The 9,744-nt window shown below is 45.4% G+C and overlaps 1 non-coding gene across 1 annotated transcript; it reads right to left on the bottom strand.

Moving 5' to 3' along the window:
* Positions 1–7,239: 7,239 nt before the first annotated feature.
* TRNAQ-CUG lies at positions 7,240–7,311 on the bottom strand. The gene has a single exon. It is a non-coding gene; the product is annotated as a tRNA-Gln (tRNA).
* Positions 7,312–9,744: the final 2,433 nt, after the last annotated feature.

Below are 9,744 nucleotides of genomic sequence, written 5' to 3'. Positions count from 1 at the left end.
TGGCTGCATTATTTGCACGATCATAATGCTATTATCTTCTGGATTTCACAGGGAACTGAATTTTTTAAACTGTATTCATATTAGAATAATTGAATATCTGTCTTGAACTGTGTGCACATTGCCTCTAACTGGCTTGGAAACAGGCCAAAACTTGAAGCAATTTTTGGGAGAACTGCAGAATCAATACATCAATTCCCATTAATTTGGTGTCAGAAGAAACAAATGTGTAGCTGTCTGAAGCATGTGCGTTCCCTGCAGAGATGTACTGAAATAGACATCTTCTGTCTGCCTTCCTTCCCTGTACCCTCCAAACATCAGAAACCAGGGTCAGAATGGGGGAAACCTGGTCTGACTCCAAAATCTAATTAAGTCAGGTTTAGTAACCCTGGCCAAGTTGTACACAAACTCTTGGCCAAATCCAAGCCATCCCAAACTGTACCCCATCCACTGCACCGAGTTCCTTGTTGCTCCCCTGATGCTCCAGTCCCTCCAAAATACATCTCCACTCCAGGGCTGAGGACATCTAGGCAAGCTGCAATGGACCTCCTTTCAGCCTGTCAAAGCCATAAGCTGTAATTCTGCACAGTGGTGAGACACTATTAATGACTAATCACAATCGAGACTGCATTTTAAACCAGCCAGAGTTCTTGATCAATCCAAGCTCCATAAAATGTGCTGTGCTCCAAACATCTTGCACATCTTGCTCACTGCACAGCTGATTACTGAGAAAAATCTTGTCCCAGAAGGTTCGCTCAAGCACACGAAACATTTTTAGCATCCAAAGGTGTGCATACTCACAGACCTGGGAGTGCAACCTGTCTGACAACATCTTTCCAGTGAAAGGAGCAGGAAAGACGCAATGGGTGATGAGATTAGCTCCCACGGGAGGAGACTCCTGCTTGGAATATGAACACATCTTTTCAGTCTCTCTCATTGTGACTGTTTGTGCTTTTATCAAATTGTCAGTTTGCATCTTCAGCTACGGGACCAGATGGCTCCCATGCATAATGCACTGAATCATGGCAAGGCTTGAGGTATTTGTTATGTATAACAGCAAACACATGCACTGGACCAGGTTAAACTCTTTCACAGTTAGCATATGGTGCATACTGCATATGGATGGTACTACAGCAGGTATCTATATATACATACAGTCAGAAGATGGGAGTATCTTTTCTTCTTTCAGGTTGTCAGAAAACTGACTGTCATACCTTCAACACAAATAGCAAGAAATAGAGGCAGTGCAGTAACACATGGCACAGGACAGATGCAAGGCACTTCTCGTGATGCGCAATGCCTGATGGCAAGGAATCCTGGTGGGCCAAGGACGGTTGGCTCTTGTTCCCCCTCTGATTTCCCCTTGCAGCTTGTGATTAAACTGGTGCTGACACCTTGCCCGGTGCCTATTTGCACAGCCAATAGCCGTGGGCAGTACTTCTGGTCATGAAGCACCCACTGAAAAAGGAGATAACCTCATTGTTTGAGAGCATCTTTGCCTCTGGCGTTTTTTAAATAGAAAACAAACCTGATTTTCTCCTCACTTGCCTCACATAGATCTGGGGTAAGTTCAAGATGTGGCACCCCTGTGAAACTAGAGTGAATGGGAGGGGTGTTCGCAAATGCAACAGTCACTGCTTGGCAAAGTGTAAGGCTATAGGGTCTATACAGAATGTGATTTGTGCTTCAGTGACAAGACCATACAAATCACCCCGTAGTCATCCCTCACTGATATATTGCAAATACCCATTTTGGAGCACTGAAAGACACTGAAATAATGAAAGGTGTTTTTTAGATACCTAGGAGATGACTGTTTCAGAGAAGTCTAGGCTGCCGTGCTGGGACTCAGTACAAGTAACAGATCCCAAGGCGGTTGAGGGATGTCCCAAATAGCACGACTCGATACTGTGTGTGTGCTCCGAGTCGCGCAGTGAAGGAGCAGCCAAGCAGCTGGCTGCTTTCTGGTGGCCACACTCCACCTCAAGTATTTTCTGGCATATTTTTCAGCCTGCTTTTCTTAGTATGTATTTGACACGCCCTCTGTGTTTGGAGTGACAGGACACCTCATGAGCGGGTGCCGTGCTGGCTTTTGCAGACAGGTGCGAGTGCTGGCAGGCAGCGGGACGCCCGTCAGGGACTGGCACAGTGACCAGGAATGTCAAAATTGTAGCTTGTGCAGAGCGGCTCTGATGAAGGTTAACGTGTATTGCCACCACCTTTGAGGTCAGCGCTGGGCTCACTTTAGCAGTCCTATAAATAGATGCCCAAGGTTGACTGAGAAGAGGATTTGATCTGATGGATCTTGTTTAGCATTCCCAAAAGAGGAAGGCAGATTCTTTTCCTTTTTCTCTTCCAGCCTCTAACCTTGAGTCGGTCTCTGTGGGAAACATTAGTGCCACTTGCCAAAAGATCTGCCACTGTGAGCCAGATGTCCTGCTGTGTGGCACAAACCATACGTACATGTTTCATCAACCTGCAAACCCAGACCTAATTCCACTAAAGACTTAAACTAATTCCTCACTGGCAAAACTAGGGAAAAAACCCGAACAAACCTTGAGCCTAATTGCTTGAAAACAGTAGGACATCTAGTGGATTTATAGGGAATATCTTTGGGATTATGAGCAACATTTTGTAATTTTCTTGGCAAAACCAACTATGAATGTATTTATAGAGGAATCATTGAAATATCAGGGTTCCAATTTAATAAATTAATCTTGTTATAGCTGTTACAGCCTCCAGTTTGCCTGAGGAAGTTATTGCACCCTATAAAAAACCCATGAGTACTGTTTGAATGACTTGAAAAAAAAAATTATGGGGAACTGGATGGTTCCCAAGGTCTAGGAACAGGAGGAAGGGTATTCTGCCAGATCAAAGCCATCCCAGTTGGTCCATCTGACAGCTCTCTAATGATCTTAATGAGCAAAGTTTTATAGTCTCAGCCTGGCTCCCCGGATAATTGTACAGCTTCACAAGAAGCATCGCCATGCTGAGCACAGCCAGCCAGCTCCGTTGGTTGTTTCAGCAGTGAATGAATTGGCCACAGAAATCAAACTGCCTTCTTCATTCCCCAGGGCTGATCTTTTGAATCCAAATTAGAAGATGATGGGACGTGTGATAATGCTTGCACTGCTGTTGTTGACATTGTATTTGTCTAGTAGCGACACCAACATCAAGCAAATTTTGACCCTAGATAGGAAATAAAACCCTGTGGCAGGGTGTAGTAAGAGGAAGAAGATTTTGAGCCATGTCTCAGAAATTATATCTCGGCCAGCAATTATCCTGGAGCTGCCAGTATTATCTTGCTAATATGTCTCTGGAGGCAACAGACACAGACAAGGAGATGTGTGTTGAGTCCAAAATGGATGCAGGAAACTGATGACTTCATTTTGACAGTCATCACAAGAAACACCAAGTCATCGAGTCTGTTGCATTTGATTCCTGTTCCCAAAGCGTGCTGAAAATCTTCCTTCCCTTTTGCTTACTGTAATATGGGACTAGCGAAAAAATGACTACAGAAGACGGTTAATTTTTCTAGAGCTGCTCCCTTCCCACTCTTTCTTCAGTGCCACAGAGACCACTAGAGAACAACAAAACCAGGATGACGTTTGATTTTGGATAAGTCATTCCCCATTCAGATCCAGGTCCTTTTTTATTCCAACTCCAGGGTTAGGAAAGAAAAGGCTGATTTATGGAAAGTAATTTTGATTGGGTCCATTTCTTCTTATATATTCTTTTCTTCTTAGAACTGTAGAACTAGAAAAAGTACATAGCGGGTGCTGGAATTCAAGTGAGTTATCAACAGAAAAATTCATATCAACTCCACGCATTTTCATTACTCTGTCATGGAATTACCTGAAAAATAGAACTCCTCCTACGTCGTAGACCCTTTAATTTCATCCAGAGTTTTAAAAAGAGAGTTTTTTTTTTAATTTCAGTGGATGGATTTTATACTTCAAGGTTTTTTTTTCTGACTGACGTCAAGCTGGGGTTAGTGAGTGCTAAGAGTATGCTTTTCTCTAATTTAGCAGCTGGATTGGAAAGCTTGAATTATCTCTGCATAATTGCAATGATTCATGGATTGTTAGAAAATTGCGAAGTATTGATTGGATTTCCCCCTTAGGAAATATTTCTCCTCTGATAAGTAGTCTGGGGCTTTGCTTTTGTCCTTCCTGCCCTCTGCCCTGGGGAGGCCAGTGGCTCCTGTCATCTGGGAAACGGGAATTTGGGTCAACAGCCATTCAAGGACAATTTTGAATTATTGCCACTTCCAATTCCAAATCTTTTCCTGAGCTTTGCAAAGTGTGAACAGGGATTTCAGAGCCAGAAAAGCTGGGACCAGCAGCAAATACTGGCCATCCTTCTTTCACATTCTTCTATTGCCATGTCAAATACCACTGGTGTACTCTGCAAAGACACCTTGACCTTGTTGTGGGAACGCTACAACCATCAAAGTTGGTGGCAAATTTTCTCCTTTATTAGGCCAGGATTTCTCTCGGGGTCTCAGGAGTCGTTGGCAGGAGGGAAGTGGGAGAATGAAGTGAGAATCAGGCGCGGGGAGAGCCTGATGCACAGCGCCTGGGGCTGAGCAGCTCGGAGCCGATAGCTCTGACACATATCTGCACATTAGTGGTGCTGCCGAGGCAAAAGCTGGGGCCTTTTTGGCAGCTGCTGTATGAATTTCGAGAACAGAACCATAAATACGCAGTTATGAGTGTGACCTCTGCTTCTTTTCTTCGCTAAATTGAACATCCAAGGGCCAGCTGAGTATCATTCCTTGTCTCTGCTCCAGTTGCTTAGAACGTGCTGCCTCGCAAATGGTTGTGCCGAAGTACAAATTGAAGAATTACGAGAGTGCGCTAATTCAAGGTTTGCAATGAATTTAGTGTTCCCGCAAGGATGACACTAATGGCAATTAATGCAGCAGAAGTGCCAGTGCTGAATGACTGTTCTCACATTAAAAGCTGTCAGTCCCAGAGCACACAGTCCTCTGTTATTTCAGGCCTGACCTCTGCTTTTTGGCCATGTTTCATACGCACGGGAGGTGTCCCAGGCCATCCCGTAACTACAGCAGCATGCTCCAGGAGGGGACACAAAGAAAGAGCCAGAGCAGCCAAAAACAGTCTGCGCTGACAGTGACATTTCCTGAGGTTTTGTATATTCCCATCTGGGGCTTGCCCGAACAGGAACAAAATTAACCCAGGACTGAACAGAATATAAGACTTTAATTTCTGGAGCTCCTTGCTAGTCTGAACTATGCTATCCCCATGCCCTGCTGTCAGTTGACTCCTGTTTAGATGCAAAGTTCTTTCTGCTGTTTCAGTTTTGCCTCTCTACACCGTGAAGAACATGATTATAAAGGATCAAATGCATTTACATGGACTTGGCTAGAAATAACCCCTGCTGCTGCTCATATACATGGCAATCTGCAGAAATTTTCATGCTACAATGCATGACTGGTAAAAATGCCTCTGCTTGGTAATGTCTTAAGTTCAACAAGTGATAGCGGAACAGCAATGTAGGGACTGTGATTTTCAGCTCGGCCAGAAAAGGCCTTGTCCTCACTTTGTGCCCTCAAGTCTTGCGCAGGACGAGCCAGTTCCAGATGAGGAACATCTGCAATTTGGTGCAAGAGGAAGTAATGCTTATGCATGTAAGAAATGTAAATAAAGGGTGTTTCCAGGCTCACAAACAAAATCCAAAACACAAAAAGGAGAACAGCTCTTACAGGAGGATAACTAAAAATACTTCATCTGTGTTATTTTTATTTCTTTAGAATTAATAGCATTTCTGGAGGATGAAACCAGGCCTGAGAAACATCCAGTGAAAATTAATAGCTTTTTAGCAACAAAGTTCAACGGAGAACTGCAAGTAGGATGTGAGATGGAAACCTTAACTACAGAGTTATAAATACACCCCAGCCTCTACACATACAAGTATCCATTATCAATTTTAATGCACTACTCAATGCAGTAGGATAACTTCTGAGAAGAGCAGCAGGTATGCGAGGAATGGGACAAGCCTTTTCAGACTCAAGATTTTGGGCGTTCTGGGTTCATCCGGAGATAAAAAGGATGAATCCAAAGACAAGGCAGACTCCTACAGACCTCCCTGCTATGCTACCAGAGTGCTTTCTGCTCCTGCGAGGTCTGGCCTTGCAGTGCCCTTACGGAACTTGCACATGCAGTTATTCCCACGGGACATGTGGAATGGGGTCCTAGGGATGGGACGCCCCGCATGCTTGGTGGGTTTTGTGCACCTGTAAGAAGCAGGAGGTGCACAGTCTGCCAGGGCACGCCAGAGGCTGGACATGGGGTAAGCCCAGACCCCGATGCTCCGACCTTACCCATGTGCTCCCGCAGAGCCTCTGCTGTACTCTTGTGGTGTGACACATCGTGGTCACACGTTACGTGTTTTTGTTATTAGTGCTTTGTTTTCTCTGCTCAGAGGCTTTGAGGCAGCGTGAACTATTTATTTTTAAATGCAGAGGATCACGTTATGGTTCGTTATCGTTCCAGCAGACGGTAACTGATGCACAGCATTGCTGCCAATGCCCAGGGGTTACTTTCCATGCACAGAAATGATAACACAGCTGCTGATTGCAGAAATGGCAAACTTACTGCTGCCGCTAATGGCAAGCTGGTGGAAAAAGAGCAGTTTTAAGGGCTTTGGTTTAATCATTCGGACACAAGCACTATTTTTATCCTCTTCTATTTAGGTCTCAAGCCTGCGCCAAGGGAAGCCAGTGACAAAACTGGTGTCTTCCACAACATAGGGGCAGATGAGGGGGACCAGCTTTTGGGAAGAGAGAAGCAGGGTGGGCAGCGGCGCAGCGGCAGGGAAGGAGCCCACGCTTGTGGCCTCTTTGCACCTCATGAGCTGAAAGAGCTTCTTGGCATCTCCGATGCCTCCACCACGAGCTCCATTGGCTTTGCACACCACTCTTGGGCTGGTTCACAGGACGAATCTGAGAAACCTGGGGGACTTCCCGCCAACCCGCCCAAAACTCCACCGTGGTTGTGGGCAGCTCTGGGGTGGAAGCCATCACCTGCCCACGTAGGCAGGAGGAGGGCACCCACACCGTGGCTGGGTATAGGGCTGGTGGACACCAGCCAAGCGAAGAGGTGAGGTGTCGCTGGTATACCTCTGCGCGTGAAGGAGCCCGGGAGGGGACCGAGGAGCATGTCTGGCCATCATTCGGGCAGAGAAGGTCGAAAAAAAAAGACGGGCGGGAGGAAAAGAGTCAGGTTCCACCGAGATTTGAACTCGGATCGCTGGATTCAGAGTCCAGAGTGCTAACCATTACACCATGGAACCACCTGTGACTGCTCCCCGAACGGCTCCTATTGAGGGAATCTTGAAGAAGGACAAAAGTACTCTTACAAGTTCAGAAACATAGCGTCTGCTTTGCTTCTCTTCTATGCATTCCGCACATATTAATTCTATGTAAGAGTTCCACCGTTTATTTATCACAACGTTTTACAGCACTGAAAATAATGCACATTTAGAAGCATCTTAGCATTCAGCAAGATCGCCAAGCCATTCTCAGATAATGCGATTTAAAGTTTGAATACAGACTTTCGATACCATGTGCACTGACTTCTACTTTGCATTTGTATGCTCGTTTTGCTTTCATGCATTTTGGGCTGAGTATTTGCTTGCTGTATTTGAGAAGAAGCAGGGACCATTGCCACAACTATTGTTTTAGTTTGCCAGATTGTTTCCTCTCTTGGTATGAACTGACCGGTGCATAGGTAACAGAACGTTTCATTTAAGCAGGTGAGACATGGAAAAACTACAAATGTATGCAACGAGCTTTTTATGCATAATTAAATACATGGACCTGTTGGTGTTGGAGCGGGTCCAGAGAACGGCAACAAAAATGATCAGGGGGATGGAACACCTCTCCTGTAAAGAAAGGCTGAGAGAGTTGGGGTTGTTCAGCCTGGAGAAGAGAAGGCTTCGGGGAGACCTTATTGCGGCCTTTCAATACTTAAAGGGGGCCTGTAAGAAAGATGGGGACAAACTTTTGAGCAGGGCCTCCCCGTGTCGGCCTCGCCGGTGCGAGGCGGGGGCTGCGCTTCCGCGGGCATCGCCGAGCCCTGCTCGGATGTTTCTGGAGCTTGACCGCCGAGGGCGTGCTGGGCGTCGGTGCCTGCCCCAGAGCGCTGCGGGCGCTGGTCGCGCCCTCGCCCCAAAATGTCCAGCCCGGACTGGTTTTCGTAGCGCTGATCCGGCGTGTCCGCGTCTTGTCCAAGGCTTCCGCCCCGTGAACAGGCTGAGGTGACGGCCAGCCTGCTGGGGTGGCGAGCGAAGATCGTCAGCGAGGATGCCCAAGGTTGATAAGGGCTGCTTCCTTTTCCAGCTGTTAAATAGGACTGCAAAGTAAATGAGTTATATGCTCAGCCTTGGTAGGTGATGCAGGTAACTTACTAAAGTAGTATTATTTGCGGCCTTCTGTATTCTGGGCCCTTCACGAGGGGTGAACGTAACTGCTCTTCCACACCCGGTGGGCTCTCGTCCTGTCCTGGCACCTCGCGCGGCACCCAGCAGAGAAGGGCAGGAATACCCTGTTTTCCAGGACCGACGCCCCTCCAGTCAGCCGCACAGCTGCGAGTTGGGTTAAAATGTTGCAGGTTGTAGTTAAGTGCTCAGTTTTCATTCCCTGCAGAGTAGAGTATCAGCCTGCCGTAAAGGTTCTTAAAACATGCTGTGAAACGCGCGCAGAAGTGCTGATGTTTTGAAGTTGACTCCCATTTTTTAAATCCTATTGCAAAAGCAAGCAAAGTATTGTAAAAAAATAGCTGTTTATTGCAATATGGTATTGTAAATTTGAATTTAGGATTTAGAGTATTGTTTGTTACAATTGTGATGGTGAGAGATCCAGCGCTTGTCATCATGAAACTTGGGTAACCTAAGGAAAACATCATTGTTTTTCTTTTGTTACCCTTAAGCTCCTGTAATAACTTTGAGGAATTAATTTTTTTTGTTGTTGCCTGCTTTATCCAATTGCCATGTGGAAGGTGGCATTATTTCTAACAATAAATCAGTCATCTATACTGCTGTTAGAACCAAATCGGGAAGTACCAAGAAGGGCTTCGTTTCTCAGCTTGCAGCATTGGCAAGGGCCTTGCTGACCACTAGTTTAATCACATCAAGCAATCTTATTTTAGGTACTGATGTGTACAAGTTATCAAAACCATTGCATTACTTTTACTTGTTCATACAATTCTGTCAGTATGCTTATAATCAATGTTTTAGCTGTGAAGGCCTGGGAATATCAGTGATGGAGAGGTCCTATATTTTATTAGACCTCCTTCCTTATATAATTAGGAAATAATTAAGTTGGGATCCAGTTATATAGAAAAGTTCAAAGCTAGTTTAATTGATTGCCCCTCCTAAAGCCTTTTCTGTTTAGACTAGTTTTATAGAAGCTGTTGGGAGTGCAGGAAATGCTGTGAAAATAGTGTGAAGATGAGTGATTCAGGTTTTGCAAAGCTAATGTAGACTGCAGGAAGTTGATGTAATGTCACAAAACTGGGATTAATGTGGCAGCTGAAATAACACAACAAATGCAGAGCAATACAAATTGTGGAAACTTTTGTAACTTCCCAAAGGTGATGGTGGTTCTAAACAAGCTGTCACCGCGCTGGAATGGTCTTGAAATTATTGCTAGCAGGTCTCTGAAATGAATGTCTTCTTACCAGGCGCTGGTCAAAAAGGCAAGAGGTAGGTAAAAACTCTCGGAAA

Source organism: Pygoscelis adeliae, unplaced genomic scaffold (assembly GCF_000699105.1).
Source record: "Pygoscelis adeliae isolate BGI_AS28 unplaced genomic scaffold, ASM69910v1 Scaffold13, whole genome shotgun sequence".
NCBI lineage: Eukaryota > Metazoa > Chordata > Aves > Sphenisciformes > Spheniscidae > Pygoscelis > Pygoscelis adeliae.
This window is presented reverse-complemented; position numbering and strand designations above follow the sequence as displayed.